General features: G+C 42.1%; 1 protein-coding gene across 1 annotated transcript in view; it reads right to left on the bottom strand.

The window, feature by feature from the left end:
• Positions 1-14064, bottom strand: part of NRXN1 (neurexin 1) — a 1112161-nt gene that overhangs the window by 542878 nt on the left and 555219 nt on the right.

The following is a 14064-nucleotide window of genomic DNA, read 5'->3' as shown; positions in this document are numbered from 1 at the left end:
TTTTATAAATTCCTTGAAAAATCATCATGAACTAAGTATCTTCATGTTCTCATTTTCACTTAGTAGTCACTGAATAAGTGGGTGAATGGATGGACTGGCGGGTTTGCACTCACTAAATAATCACTTGAACAATAAAGACATAGTGAAGGTTTTACGAATACAGCAATCATGTTTGTCGCTCATTCCCTCCACCTGAGAAATAATGAAGTTAATTTTGGGGGATTTTTCTTCTACTAACTCCTTTCTTGCACACGGAAGTGAAGCCATCCAACTCATTAAGAGAATTCAATGCAGTGGCATTTTTTTTCTCCATTCTAATAGAGTAATCCATGATCAATTTTTTTAAAGAGAGAGAAAGAGCGAGAGAGAACGTGCATGAGCGGGGGGAGGGGCAGAGGGAGAGGGAGAGAGAGAATCTCAAGCAGGCTCCCCTCTGAGCACAAGCCAGAGGCGGGCTCAATCCCATGACCCATGAGATCATAATTCCAGCAGAAACCAAGAGTCAGACACTCAACTGACTGAGCCACCCAGGTGCCCCAATCCATGATCCATTTTAAGTAACATATATTGAATTTATTTGCAGAGAGAAGCAGACAAAGAAGTACAGAAACAGTTTAGGCTATCAATGTGTGTTGATGAGAACCCCTTGAGGAGTGTTTTGCAGTTAAAATAAGTGCAAAAATCTTTGTGGGAAATGAAACTCCAGCCCACCCTGGCCCTCTGCCTCATTCTGTCTCTGGCTATTCTGTTGTTCTCTGTGTTGCTCCATAAAAACATGATCTAATTTATGTGGCCTCCATAGGTACACTTCACACTGTGGACCATTTACACTACTTCTCCAGACTCTTCTATTCTGTCCCCCCTGTTGGCATCACAGGAAGGCATGCATTTACTGTTTGTGGCCATAGAACAGCACCAAGCTAACTTTGTGGACTCCTGATGCTCTACCCTAGGAAATCTCTTCATCCCGATCTGCACTAACTATGAGTTTTTAGGTGTCTCACTCCACACAGCCCTTGGGCCACCACCCAAGGACTTCTAGGAGTAGAGTCTTTCTGGTCTGCTGCTACTGTCTCTTAGCTCCTTGCCAACCACAGGTATTCCTGATCCTACAGTAGGCTCCCACATCCAACAGTAGATTGCTTTTGCTAAAAAGACTCTCCATTTCACAAAAGTCATGGAGACAACTGAATTTAAATGTACAGAGCCCTGTCTGGGTAAGAGAGAGAGCCTCCCCACAGCTTTGAGTCCCAACCATTGCCATGGTCAAAACCAGAAAAGACAGCATTGACTTTAGAGGACAGCAATGACTGATGTTGGTACAGTATACTAAACTTCAGTGAGCACTTGGACAGGTATCATTTCATTTGATTTTTGCCTGCTGAGTGACGAAGGGAATAACGGTTATCTTGGAGAACATGTCACAGATGAAGACACTATGGTTCAAGGCTACAATGCTAGAAAATGGCAGGGCTTGCTTCCAAACACAGGTCCCCGGAGACTATGACAATTTTCACCGACTCTGCACTGGTTTATACACTGTATACTAAGGTGGCAAGTGCCCAATTTGGACAGCTCCACTGTTCTAAAACACAGGGATGTTTTAGAGTATCTTGGCCAGTGGAGGAAAGTAACAGTAATAAATGTTAGCAGGAATCCACACACACTAACACAGATGCCCAGGACAATGGGAGACTCAACTGCATGCTAACGGAGTAATCTCATGGAGACAAAACCAATTTGCTTCCACCTGAATATTAGGTACCAAAATTCTGACGAGTGGGTAGAATTCTTAGGACTCCCCAATTTGACTTTTAGATACGGCAGCTATTTTTTAATTGCCTCCTACAAAGAGTTAAGTAGGACATCTGCATTCATTGATGGCCCAACTTAATACTTGTGTATGAACAGGTGGAGGGGGGGTGGGCTCTGATCAAGTCTACATTCAGACTTTACTGTTTTCCTTGTAGTGAGCCTTAAGAATCAATACTGTCATTATGCTTATAAAAAGGACACATAATGCTTTTGACATTCTGAAATTTTTGGTTCTGATATTTTCAAAACAAACTTGCCCAAAAAAAGAATTTTTGTTTTAAGAGGAGGATTATAAAACTTACAACTCGAAGACAGATTCTGTTTGTGTGTTTGGCCAACAGACTGTGAGGGAAAGCTGGTGGGCATGCTAAATGGGAAATAATAAAATGAAATTGCTATGGAGGTGTGTGTAGCAATCCATCTTCTTTTAAACCCACTCTATGCCAGTGACATCATGGCAGATGGGGTACGAGTTCGGGCATATAAATTCATGCCAAGCTAACTGTCTCATGGTTTCGTAAATTGGCATTTAGGTGAAAAAACAGTTCAGACAGTATCATTATTTTTCCTGTTCCTCATCCGATTGACAGCCAGTGTAGATACCTTAGACATCCTTTTAGCATCAGACAGTCCTGTCACCATTTCCTGTTTCATTTTCCATTCAGTGTGTGATGCTCTCTGGGACCACACACAGCTTGCAGAGGTTCTCCATCTCAAAAATAATGTCATGCCTTAAACATGCACAGAACCTCCGTTCGGGTGCTCTGCCGCCCCCTATTCCATTTGATCCTCATACCAGTTCTTCCCAATAGGTAGGAAGTTGTTACTAACCCCACGTGCAGGTAAGCAAACGACCCTACTGAAAAGGTGAGCTAATTGCACAAGGCAGTGCAACCAGTACCAGGAGAATGGCACAAAAACTTCCAACTCCTAGGCTACCTCTTCTCCTGCTAACTACATGGCCTCCTATTTTTGCTAAAAACCATCTCAGTGACAGGAATAGAACAGGTGGAGGAGTTTAGAAATGACTGTTCCTGAAATTAATGGAGATTTATAACTAAGGGACCACTAAAAGGACCTATGCAAATCTTCTCTTTCCTAAGATTGTGAGTGGTTCTGTATAGCCATTTGGCTTTCTTTCTTTTTCAAAATAACTTTCCTCACTCAAAGAATTTTCTTTTCCTATTTCAAAATAAAGGAACATTTATTTTGGGTGGGGAAGATCTAGTGCTATGCAGGGTAAGTTTAGAAGAACAGCTCCTCCCTATACTAATGGCCTGTTTAATGCAGGTCAAAAAAGTGGCATTTGTTCTCAAGTAGGATATACAGAATTAAAAAAAAAAACACTAGTGGTTTTTTGGATATCATGGAAGGACAAAAATGATATAAAGTACACCAAAAAAACTTTATGGACATTGCCAAAAATCTTCTAAAATACAGGAGATTTAGAATCTTTTTTTTTTTTAAGATTTATTTATTTATTTATTTGACAGAGAGAGACACACAGCGAGAGAGGGAACACAAGCAGGGGGAGTGGGAGAGGGAGAAGCAGGCTTCCTGTGGACCCTGACTTCCTGAGGACCCTGGGATCATGACCTGAGCCAAAGGCAGATGCTTAACGACTGAGCCACCCAGGCGCCCCTACAGGAGCTTTATAGAGTCAAATAAAACCCTTTTTTTTTCTTATGTATCTGACGTTTTCTATTTTTTTTTTTTTCCCCAAAGAAGGGATTCTTTCTGTGCCTGAAAGATGGAATATTCTCAATCAGGCTATCAAATCCCACTGGAATACTGTAATTCCCTGCTTCATGTCTCCAAATACTTTGTTTTTCCAATATTTAAATTACTCTTAAGGAGAAAAGCAAATACTTAACAACAATGACAAAAAGGGTAACAGGGAGGTGTGGGCAACCTTCCCTAAAGGCTAGGACAATGGAGGGCTTAACAACAGAATGGACTGCAAATAGCCTACAGGTACAAGCTAAAGACTGATTGATAGGCCAATGTCCAATCATCCAACCAAGTACTTAATTTTCTTGGGCCTGTTTTAAGTACCTATAAATATAAGTGTTCTATAGAATACATATTAAGAACATCAACAATTAAAATTGTTAGTTACAGTGCTTGAAAAAGACTTCAGGGGCTAAGGAGACAGAACCAATATATAGGTTCTACGCAAGCATTTGTGTGGATGAACATGTGGAAAATGAAAGTAGAAATATCCAGTTCTCCTGTAATTACCACAAGTGAAATTTTGAGCACTATACAATGTAGTCATGTGCAAGTTTGAAGTTCTATATGGAAGAGGAAATTTTTTCTTTATTACATAACATTTCACCCTAAGATCAAAAAAGGCAGTATCTTTCACTCTAGACATTCAGAAGAAATTCCCTTTTTTATGTGTTGGCAAATACACAGAGTAGTATTTAAATACTTCCACAAACCTGGGTTCAAATTCTATTTCTAGGCAACTCACTCAGCCTTTCTGAGTCTCCGTTTTCTCATCTGTAACATGGAAACATTAACATCTCACTCATCTAACTGTTGTAAAGATTAAGAAGCCACACCTATGGAAAAGAATATCAAAATTTAAGTCCTGGCTAAAGGGCCAACACAATAGATATAAAATAATCTGAGTCTGAGACAGACAGCCCAATGTAAAATGTACAGACTTCCTGACTGCAAAAAAAATTTTTTTTAAAGTTCTATAATGTGGGGCGCCTGGGTGGCTCAGTCGTTAAGCGCCTGCCTTCGGCTCAGGTCATGGTCCCAGGGTCCTGGGATCGAGCCCCACATCGGGCTCCCTGCTCCGCGGGAAGCCTGCTTCTCCCTCTCTCACTCCCCCTGCTTGTGTTCCCTCTCTCGCTGTATCTCTCTCTGTCAAATAAATAAAAAATCTTAAAAAAAAAAATAAAGTTCTATAATGTAAAATGATTATAGAATTGTCTTAACAGTGAGCCCAAACATTTCCTCTAAGCCAGTATATGATACAAATACATTTTGAAGTGATGGCTTGAGATAAAAAGTAATATTATAGATTGATTATATTTGAACATCATGCTTATTTAATTTAATGATTTCACATTTAAGCCCTTAACACAGTGTCTGGCACATAGGTACTCAATAAATGACATTATTTATTAAGTTACTAATTATGATGCTGATGGCACTAATGAAGGTGGTTTATACATCTCTGAACAAAGACAAATGCCAGGCCAGGAGACAGTTTCTTTCACAAAAACACTAAGTTTGGCATATCACCCCTTTGCTGTGCAGGATTCAAACTTGTGTTCCCGCAAAAGTACTAATAATTCTCAGACCATCAAGCTTCTCAAAAATAGATGGAACCGTGCTTGTCCGATTTATAAATGCCAAAGGTCTGCTGTGTTGTAGATAGAGTACAGTGCCACAGGACCTTAAAGGGCTTGGGGAAGTCTTTTTCCAGTCCCGGAGCTCCAAGGGGAACAGATGGTGGGCAATGCAAGTAGAGGGTGTAATGAAGTAAGAGTGGGTAGGGGCAGGAGAGGCGGCGGAGCCTCGTGCAGCCTGCCTAAGAATGTTTATAAGCAAGTTCTAAGGAACCTGGATAAGTGGCTTAAATATTGCCAATGCCTGTCATATCCGGGTGGGCTTTACAAGATCCCCCATCCTTATAAACCCTTGAGCTTCAAAGAGCACTTTGGCTGATCTTGGGCACTGTTGTGAGAAATGAGACCTCATGTGCCAAGTATTTATGAGTACATGGGATACAATAAGCCCTCAGAAACGTTAAAATAACTATTATAACTATATAACATTCAATATCATTATCATTACTGTTTAGGTGAGAAGTTTAACCTCCCTAAGCCTTACCTTAGTTTTATCATCTGTAACTTGGAGCTTAGTACAGCAACCTCACCACTTTGTCATGAAAATTGAAGAGATAATCTATGTAAATCTCTTAGCTGATGCTTTGCAAAGGGTACACAGGATTGAGAGAACAGTGATGTACCTTGCCTAAGGACACACATAAAATAAATAGTAGGGATGCTATTTCACCTAAGTCTGTCTGACCCGAGAGCCTGTGTCCTTAATTACAATGCTATATTGCTTCTTGCTTATTTTCAAGAAAAAAACCACAATAATTAATTGCAAAGGTCAAGAAAGGGCCCCTTTTTCTTTTTTCTTTTTGTTATGTTAATCACCATACATTACATCATAAGTTTTTGATGTAGTATTCCATGATTCATTGTTTGTGTATAACATCCAGTGCTCCAAGCAGTACGTGAAGAAAGGACCCCTCTTAAGGGCAAAAACAGAAAGCCACATTAATATGGCATTAACAAGAAAGCCTGATTGACCTAATGTAGTTCCAAAGTAGTACTGGAGGTGCCCTCCAGTGTGTCAAAAATACTGGGCCAACAGCAGCACGGGGCCATGAAAAATGTGCTTTGCTAAGAGTCAGGAGGGCAGAAATGGCTCTGAACTATCTCTGTAATGGTAGGGGTATCTTTGTGCTAAGCCCAACTCACTTTCCAGTCTATTCTGATTTTGAACCACAGCTTGAGAGGAATTGTTCAGGATTAAAAGGAGAAACTAAAAACTACTGTGACCCAAAGGTCACAGTAAAAGAGGTCTGGACCCGCATTATTACTAAACCCTAACTAAATGGAACCACCACTGAAAGGAACGGTGATATCTACTTTTGAGATCTGTAAGGAACAAATGTAATATTAACCACAAGTCAGCCATTGCCGCTCTGTCCTTTATAGATCTAGAAGAGCCTGGTAAATCTTCCCAATTCCAGAGGATAAAAATCTAGCATTCTCTCTCTGTTGTGTTTCCCAAAAATCCAATGAGCCTCTGACTCATTGCTTCTGGCTTTTGTATCTCATGTGCTGTCTCTGACCCCAGATCAACAGTCTCACAACACACACGGGATAGTTTTGTCCATGCAAGCATTTATGAATGTAGTCATACGAACATTTTGGTGCCATGAGAAGCCCAGTTTTCTACCATCTTGACGGCTGTAGCCCCCACCCAACCCCTGCTCCAGAACAAGGCAAACACACCACCACCTTGATTTTTGCATAGGAGCTTACAGATCACCTTTCAGAGCCCTCAATGGCTCCACTTATACTCTTAAGTAGTCTGTCCAAATATTTCTTCAAATCCAGAGAATTCGTATTTGTACAGTATGACCCTGCCTCCTACCATCGCTCATCCTGGTCACAGAGAGGACGTATGTTGCAATCAATTTTACTCTCTAAGAATTTGGCACTAGGACTCCTAAACTCAAGTGAGTCTCTCTTGGGCATCTGAATTGCTCAGGGGTGAAAAGCCAGGTCCGGAGAATCCCTTTTCCAATGCCTGTGATTGCAGGGAAAGCCAGTATGCAGAGAGGGAGAATAATGAGGGCTTTTGGGGGAGCCCAGAGAAAGCAAGTCTCAGCCCCAGTGGAGACCAAGAGAGTGAAGATGCTGGTTTGTTGCTGACAGGTTTCCTAAATATAGCTCTCATGAGGTCCAGGACTTAAAACTTCCTCTCTCTTGCCCTTGGGTTCCTTGAAAGATATACTTTGCATCACTTCCCCTTTTTTCACTGAAGTTAGTCTGAATGGGTTTATGCTTTTTGCACCCCCAAAGATCTTTGTCTAAGTCTCGCTTTAGAAAAAAAAGAGGTTGGCCATAAAAACCCTTATGACTCAAGTACTTTGGTGAGAGAGATGTTGGCCAAACTTGCTTTCTCAGATGGTTCTGATGCAGGGAGCTCTTGACCGAGAAGCTCAACTTCTAAGAAGACATCTCAGCTTCATGCCAGAAATTCCCTGAAGAGGGATGGACACTGAAGGCCTAGCTACAATGAGGTGAGGTCTTGTGAGCAGTACCTGACCACTAAGAACCCCCCTCAGCACCTGTAGGTACTTTCTCCTCCACAGCATAAATGTCACCAGCTCTAAGAGCTCATCTTGTCTAATCACTGTCCTCTTGGGACATGGTAAATGGGAACCTTGTCCAAAAGGCATTTGAGCACTAGATTCAGATTTCCAGGACCCCACACGTTGCTGTGGGAGGACCGGGGAAGGCTATTTGTCCTGGAACATGACCTCCTCTCTGCTATTCCAAGCACACAAGCCAAGGCCTGAGATGTCAGAGCTCAGCCAATGTCAAGGGTGAGCAGAAACCAGCATCGGGGCTTTGAGCACCTGTATCACTTGCCCTAAAGCAACCGCAAATTGGAAGGGTTGACGTCTTTAAAGTTGCACCAGAAATAAAAAGCCAACACACCACCAGTCTCCATCTTGAGCCTAGGCCGACCACATGAAGAGTCTTCTCCAGTAAGCCCACAGAAGTTCTCAGATTTCTTTTCAGCATGTTGTTCCAGGCTTTCGCTTGCAGCCAACTGAGTTGCTATGAGCAATAAAACTTGTCTTCCCTGGCCTATTGTAAAAAGTGTTCAACTGGGAATTAGACCAGATCTAGAAACACTAGTTATCTGTACGGTGATGCTGGCCTGTCTCCCCTGAGCACATTGGCCTCTTCTGTAAAAGAAATGACTCAGACCAGTTTGTCCCTAAGATTACTTTGAGCTCTAAGCTCCTATGATCCTAATGGTGGGAAGGTAAACTTCAAATAATAGGTTTAGAGGGTGTAGAAAAGTTTAAACATAGAAAACCTAGAGGGCGTAGAAAAGTTTAAACATAGAAAACCTATGTCCAGTGTTGAAGAGACTCCAAAACAAGTACAATGAGTGGAGGAATACAAAAGAAAGCAGAATTGTTGACCAGGAATAAAGAACTTAAAGTCTGTTCACTAGGGTAAGTTGGTCCAAGGGTTATAGGGAAGCAGGAGGAGGAACTTGCATGCCCAAGGTCAGACAGCAGGTCCAAGACAACTGGGCACGGGGAGGAGAGGTCTCATTGGGAATGGGGGTGACAGTGAGATTTGAACACGCTGACAAAGGCCTTGCAGTAAAGAGACCAGATTAAGACTGATTTCTGCAAAGCCTGGGAATCCAGGGGAGATACCAGGAGAGAAACAATAGTTTCATATCTCTAATTGTCTTTCAATTCTTGTGTGGGAAACATAAACAGATGTCCAGTCTTACTTTTACATACTCAGAGCCTGATTGTCTCTGTTCTGTACTGTGCCGATTGTCTGCAAAGTGGTCTCTTTCCCCCAGCTTGCCCCCATCCTCTGCAGTGAAGCTGAAGGAATGACTGTAGATTGCACCATGAACTCTACCTTCTTGCTTGAAACCCCTTCATTCCCTCCTCCTCGCCTCTGGCATGACACTCAGGGCCCTTCTGAATAAGCAAATCACCCACTCCCTTCTAAGAAGCTCACAGGGTCTTCCAACCCATGGTCTCCTTCCCAGGGATCATGTTTCAAGTTCAGGTTTTATGCCAATGCAAGTCTAGTTCTGTGTGTACAGCTACTCGGCCTGAGGAAGGGAGCCTACCCCAAAACAGCAGGGCAAAAGCCCAAGAACTTAACGTTCTAGAAGGGTCCATTCACTGTAGGAGATCATGTCTTTGGGGGAATTTGAAAGTGAGATGAAGAGAGAGAGGAGGAGACAACGTGCTAATGCCAAGGCACAAAAGCAAGAGTTTGAAGCCATGAGGCAGAAGCCAAGAGTAGGAGAAGCCAGGGGGCAGAGAGAAATGATCTCTAAGAGGGAGTAGACACAGTTGAGCTGGGATTGGCGGTGGAGCTTGGAATTAGGGAGCAGTGCGTATCTGTGTCCAAGGGAACACCTAGGAGGGTTGCTCTTGAGATCCCAGTATGACAATCTCTTGTCTCTCTTCCTAATGGATCCTTAAAACAATCTCCCATTAACTAAAGTAATGTGAATAAATCTCAGCTCCTCACAAACTAAAAAAAAAAAAAAAAAAAAAACAAAACTCATAAAGACAGCTTAACCAACAGGACAACAGATGCTTGCCTCCAGTTTCAATGCTATCTCCCGCTTTAAAAGGCCATGCTCAAAGTTAGACTCTTCTCCAAAAGTTTCTTTTTCAGTAAATTATCTGGGAAACGCATATGGGCCGAAAATACACAGCTCGGGCATATTGAAAAATGATCGGGACATAGGAATAAAATCTGAATCATGAAAGAACGGCAGCAATGATTTGTCAAATGGCAACATTAAAGGGGGGGGGGGGCATAGGGGTTATGGTCAGGATTGCAAGAGGGTAGGTAGCTGAGCCAGAGAGACGGGTGTATGATCAAGATTAAAAAACCGTGGACACTATTTATCTTCAGTTTTGCTGACAGAATGAATATATTTGAAAAGACAGTTCTGGTTGCCTGTCTCTGATTATGGAAACTTTTAGTGGCTTGGTAGCAGGACAAACAATAGCGGATGGCTATTTTCAAAGTGATTTAAGGAGGAATATTAAGAAGGTTAAAAAGCAGATAATGGTCAAAAGGAGAGAAGAGACAGGATAGGAAGACTGAGGGAGAGCTTCCTCAAAGCCCTCGGGGGAGGGGGGTAAGGAATTGGGGTGGGAGTGGGAGAACCAAGGGCAACACTCGGCCTGGGCTGACCTAGTTGTGGCCGAGACGGGGATTAGTCACTTGCAAGTAGTTTGCTAAGTGGCCACCTGAGGGCACTGTATTCTCTGCACTCAGAAATCTATTTTTTTTTTTTTTCCCCATCATGTACATTATCCTCAATTTGCTAAAGGATGAACTTAATACCCTAAAGAAGGGTGCCCATGGAAAATGGGGGCCCACGACAGTCCTTTCTGCCTATCTTTGTTCTTTTACTAGATTAATGTATGAGCAAGACTGACCTTAATTGAAATCCCTGGGTAACTGTAAGGGTGAATTAAAATAACCTCATTTAAATCTACTTAGTATTTAGTAGAATGTCAATAAATATTAGCTCCTTCTCATACACATACGTATACAAACATACAAATGTGCCAAATACAGGAACAAGAGAAGGAACATAAGGAGGAATTACACGAGCCCTTTATCTCTCTAAAGGGGGCAGGACTCAGAAGTCCCACAATGAATGTGCAGCTGTGCTAGGAAATCATTGCAGAGAGCAAATTTATGCTGCTCTTTTCATTACATGTTGCAGCTTGTACATAATAGCCAGAGGGAATAGAACACAAACAGCTGGGAAATAAAGATGAAAGCAAAACTGTATCAGCAGGGAGAGACACAGAACCCCCTGAGAACTCGGCAGTGTCATGAAAGGTAATCTGAACAAGGTCACCTGCATGGAATTCCTCTTCTCTGAGAAAGATCGTTAGACTCCTGCCCGTTTCTGACCATCTCCAGCAGAGTCAAGGTGGGGAATGGGATAAATGGTCCCTAGCTTGCAAATTTCTACACTAAATTCTTGTCTATATAATTACATAGAGATGCAGATAAAAGCATGCCTTATTATAAAGATCCAAAACATTATTCGCTGGCTGAAAACAAAGAAATTCTGCTTCAGCACAAGGAGAGCCTGTTGAGGTTCCCCCACAACCTCAGGCTTGTAAGGCAGGTTTTGTGGCCTGATGCTGCCCTCTAGTGTCTTTTTATGGTATGGTAACATGAGGAATTAAAAAAATAATAATCCTGAAGCAACCAATGTCTCTTGACCCAGGCCTGATAAAGCAAAAAAAAAAATAAAAATTCTAAAATAAAAGTAAAACCAGGATTTGTACTAAATTCAAAAGTGACTTAAATTTTGCTTCAACATGGACACTGCATCCTTTCAGGGTTCTGAAACACAAATGGCATCTAGATTAGTGAGTACTCTTCAAAAATACAGACACCTGCCATTTCCAGCACATTACTGTCAAATGATTACTGCTTCAGTCTGTCTGAGGTGGGATCCAGAAACTTGCATTTCATCAACCCCAACACATGACTCTGAAGTGGTAAAGTTGGCTGACCTCACTTTGAGAAGAACTTTGTGGCAGAGACTTTGAGTAGAGTGTAAAGTAAATAGGATAATTTTCCTTTAATTCTTTAAGGACAAAATATACATGAAATAAAACCATCAACCAAAATAGGTCACCTTTCATTTTTCCCACATTTAGAGTGTCTGAATTCTACATGACTAGCATGCTAAGAAAACAATACTCTTCAATTCAAAGTGAAGAGTTCCTGTAAATGCTCTCCTACACCAATTAGCCCTCCCTAATTCCAGTGGGCATCCAGGTGGGAAGGAGAAAATGCCTAGTTGTTTTACTCATCCTTCTGAAATCCCTTAAACATACCTTCCTCTAAAACTCTTCCTGGGGGTGCCTGGGTAGCTCAGTCGTTAAGCGTCTGCCTTAGGCTCAGGTCATGATCCCAGGGTCCTGGGATTGAGCCCCATCGGGCTCCCCGCTCCGCCGGAAGCCTGCTTCCCCCCTCCCACTCTCCCTGCTTGTGTTCCCTCTCTCCCCGTGTCTCTGTCAATAAAATCTTTAAAATAAATAAATAAATAAAACTCTTCCTGATGCCACCAGATTCGTTTAAATGCTCTGATGTGGCTCCAGGGAGTCCGGTTCTTCTCTGTCCTGCAAATGCCCCAAGTCAATCTGCTCCATGGGACAGAAAGCTTCTCATGACAGGAACTCTTTCTTCCTTTTCAAACATGCACTCTCCGGGGAGCCTGGGTGGCTCAGTTGGTTAAGCCTTCCTGTCCCAGGATCAGTCCTGCATTGGGCTCCCTGTTCAGCAGGGAGTCTGCTTCTTCCTCTGACCCTCCTGCTCTTGTGCACTCTCTCTCTCAAATAATTTTTTTTTTTTTTTAAAGAAATGCACTCTCCACTCTTTGCACAGAGTAAATACTCCTTATCTGGCCAATGCCTCTCATCACACACACCAAAAGTTGGTAATGATGGAAGGTAGGCGATGTGTTGCCACATGACCATGCTCTCTTCTTAAGCTCCTTCTAGTTGGTGGCACACACGGCAAGTGCGCTTCTTTGGGGTGATCGTTGCCATTGGATCACACATTTAATTTATAAGCCCACGGCTTTGGCTTTTAATTTTTAAGTTTTAATTTTAGGAACTTGCTTCCACTTTTTGGCATAGTCTGATAAATTTGTAAACACATAGGAACTTTACGAGGTACAGGGGGATAGTCATTAGTATAGAATCTCTATTCCCCTGGGAAATTCACTTCAAATTTAAATAGTGGTTTGTTTGTTTTTTTTTAAATACAGATGCACTCAGTCAGAAGTCACTGCTTAGTATCTTAATATTACATAAAATGCAATTTTTAACTCATAGTTTTAGTTTTTGCATCATGGATAAAGCCTTTTTACACTCAAAATCATGAAGTACTCAATGTTTTAATTAAAAATCAGCTCTGAGGGTGATGTAAATTGGTAAAAGTCCCCTCCACCACCAGAAAGAAAGCTATACCATGACCTCCTATTACCCTCACTTCTATTTTTTAATTGAACAATAAGCAAATATTTACCTCAGGAGACAGTGTCCTAATTGTCCAATGAGATAGAACCCAGTGCCTTGCACTACTTCGCTATACCCTCACTGTGAATGTAGGTTTGTGCAGGTCACGTACTTCCACCAACCAGGAACTGCTTCTTTCCCAGCCACTTCAGTGTCCCACACAGTGTCCAGTGTCCAGGGACACTCATTTAGGCTTACTGAAGTCTCCCCCTCCACAAACAGGACACCATCTTGCTTTAGCTTTGGTGGCTGGCATGGCCAGGACACCGAATGTTTGCTACAATCTCTCCCTTTCGCTTGACAATTACCACCTGAACCCCCTGTGCAAAACAGGGGTACTCACAAAATAGGAAAATACGGAAAATGCACTCCATTCATTTCAGTTAGGGAGAAGAAAGAGAAAGGGCTTTCGCCTGTTAAACAGCATTTCCTTTGAATTTCATTTTCCCTCCTGAGCTAAGCTATTAGCTGTGTGGACGCAAACAGGATCGCTTTGAAGTTAACAAGAGGCCCACTCTGAAAGAAGGAAGACAGGCATTATCACACATTTTATGTGTTGGACACATATAGTCCCGGGATTGTAAATATATTCTGCAGTTACAGGACGTGAAACACTTTTCTTTCTTCTTTCACCTGATTTAGAAAAAGCATTTTTCTCTAGAAAGAGTTCTGTTGGATTTTCTCTTTCCATTTCTCTAACTTCCCCATGCATTTACCTTTTGAATCAAAGGAAAAGATCCCATCAATATAAATCAACAGCTCTTATCAAGCAAAAATGTGAGCACAATGATCCCCTCAGGGCACTGGGATGCATCAGGGTAGAGAAGCAATGGAGGGGGGCCTGCGTCAGAACGGGGCAG

This window comes from Neomonachus schauinslandi, chromosome 10 (assembly GCF_002201575.2).
Source record: "Neomonachus schauinslandi chromosome 10, ASM220157v2, whole genome shotgun sequence".
In the NCBI taxonomy this organism is placed as follows: domain Eukaryota; kingdom Metazoa; phylum Chordata; class Mammalia; order Carnivora; family Phocidae; genus Neomonachus; species Neomonachus schauinslandi.
Note: the sequence above shows the minus strand (reverse complement) of the source record. Positions and strands in the feature narration are given on the sequence as shown.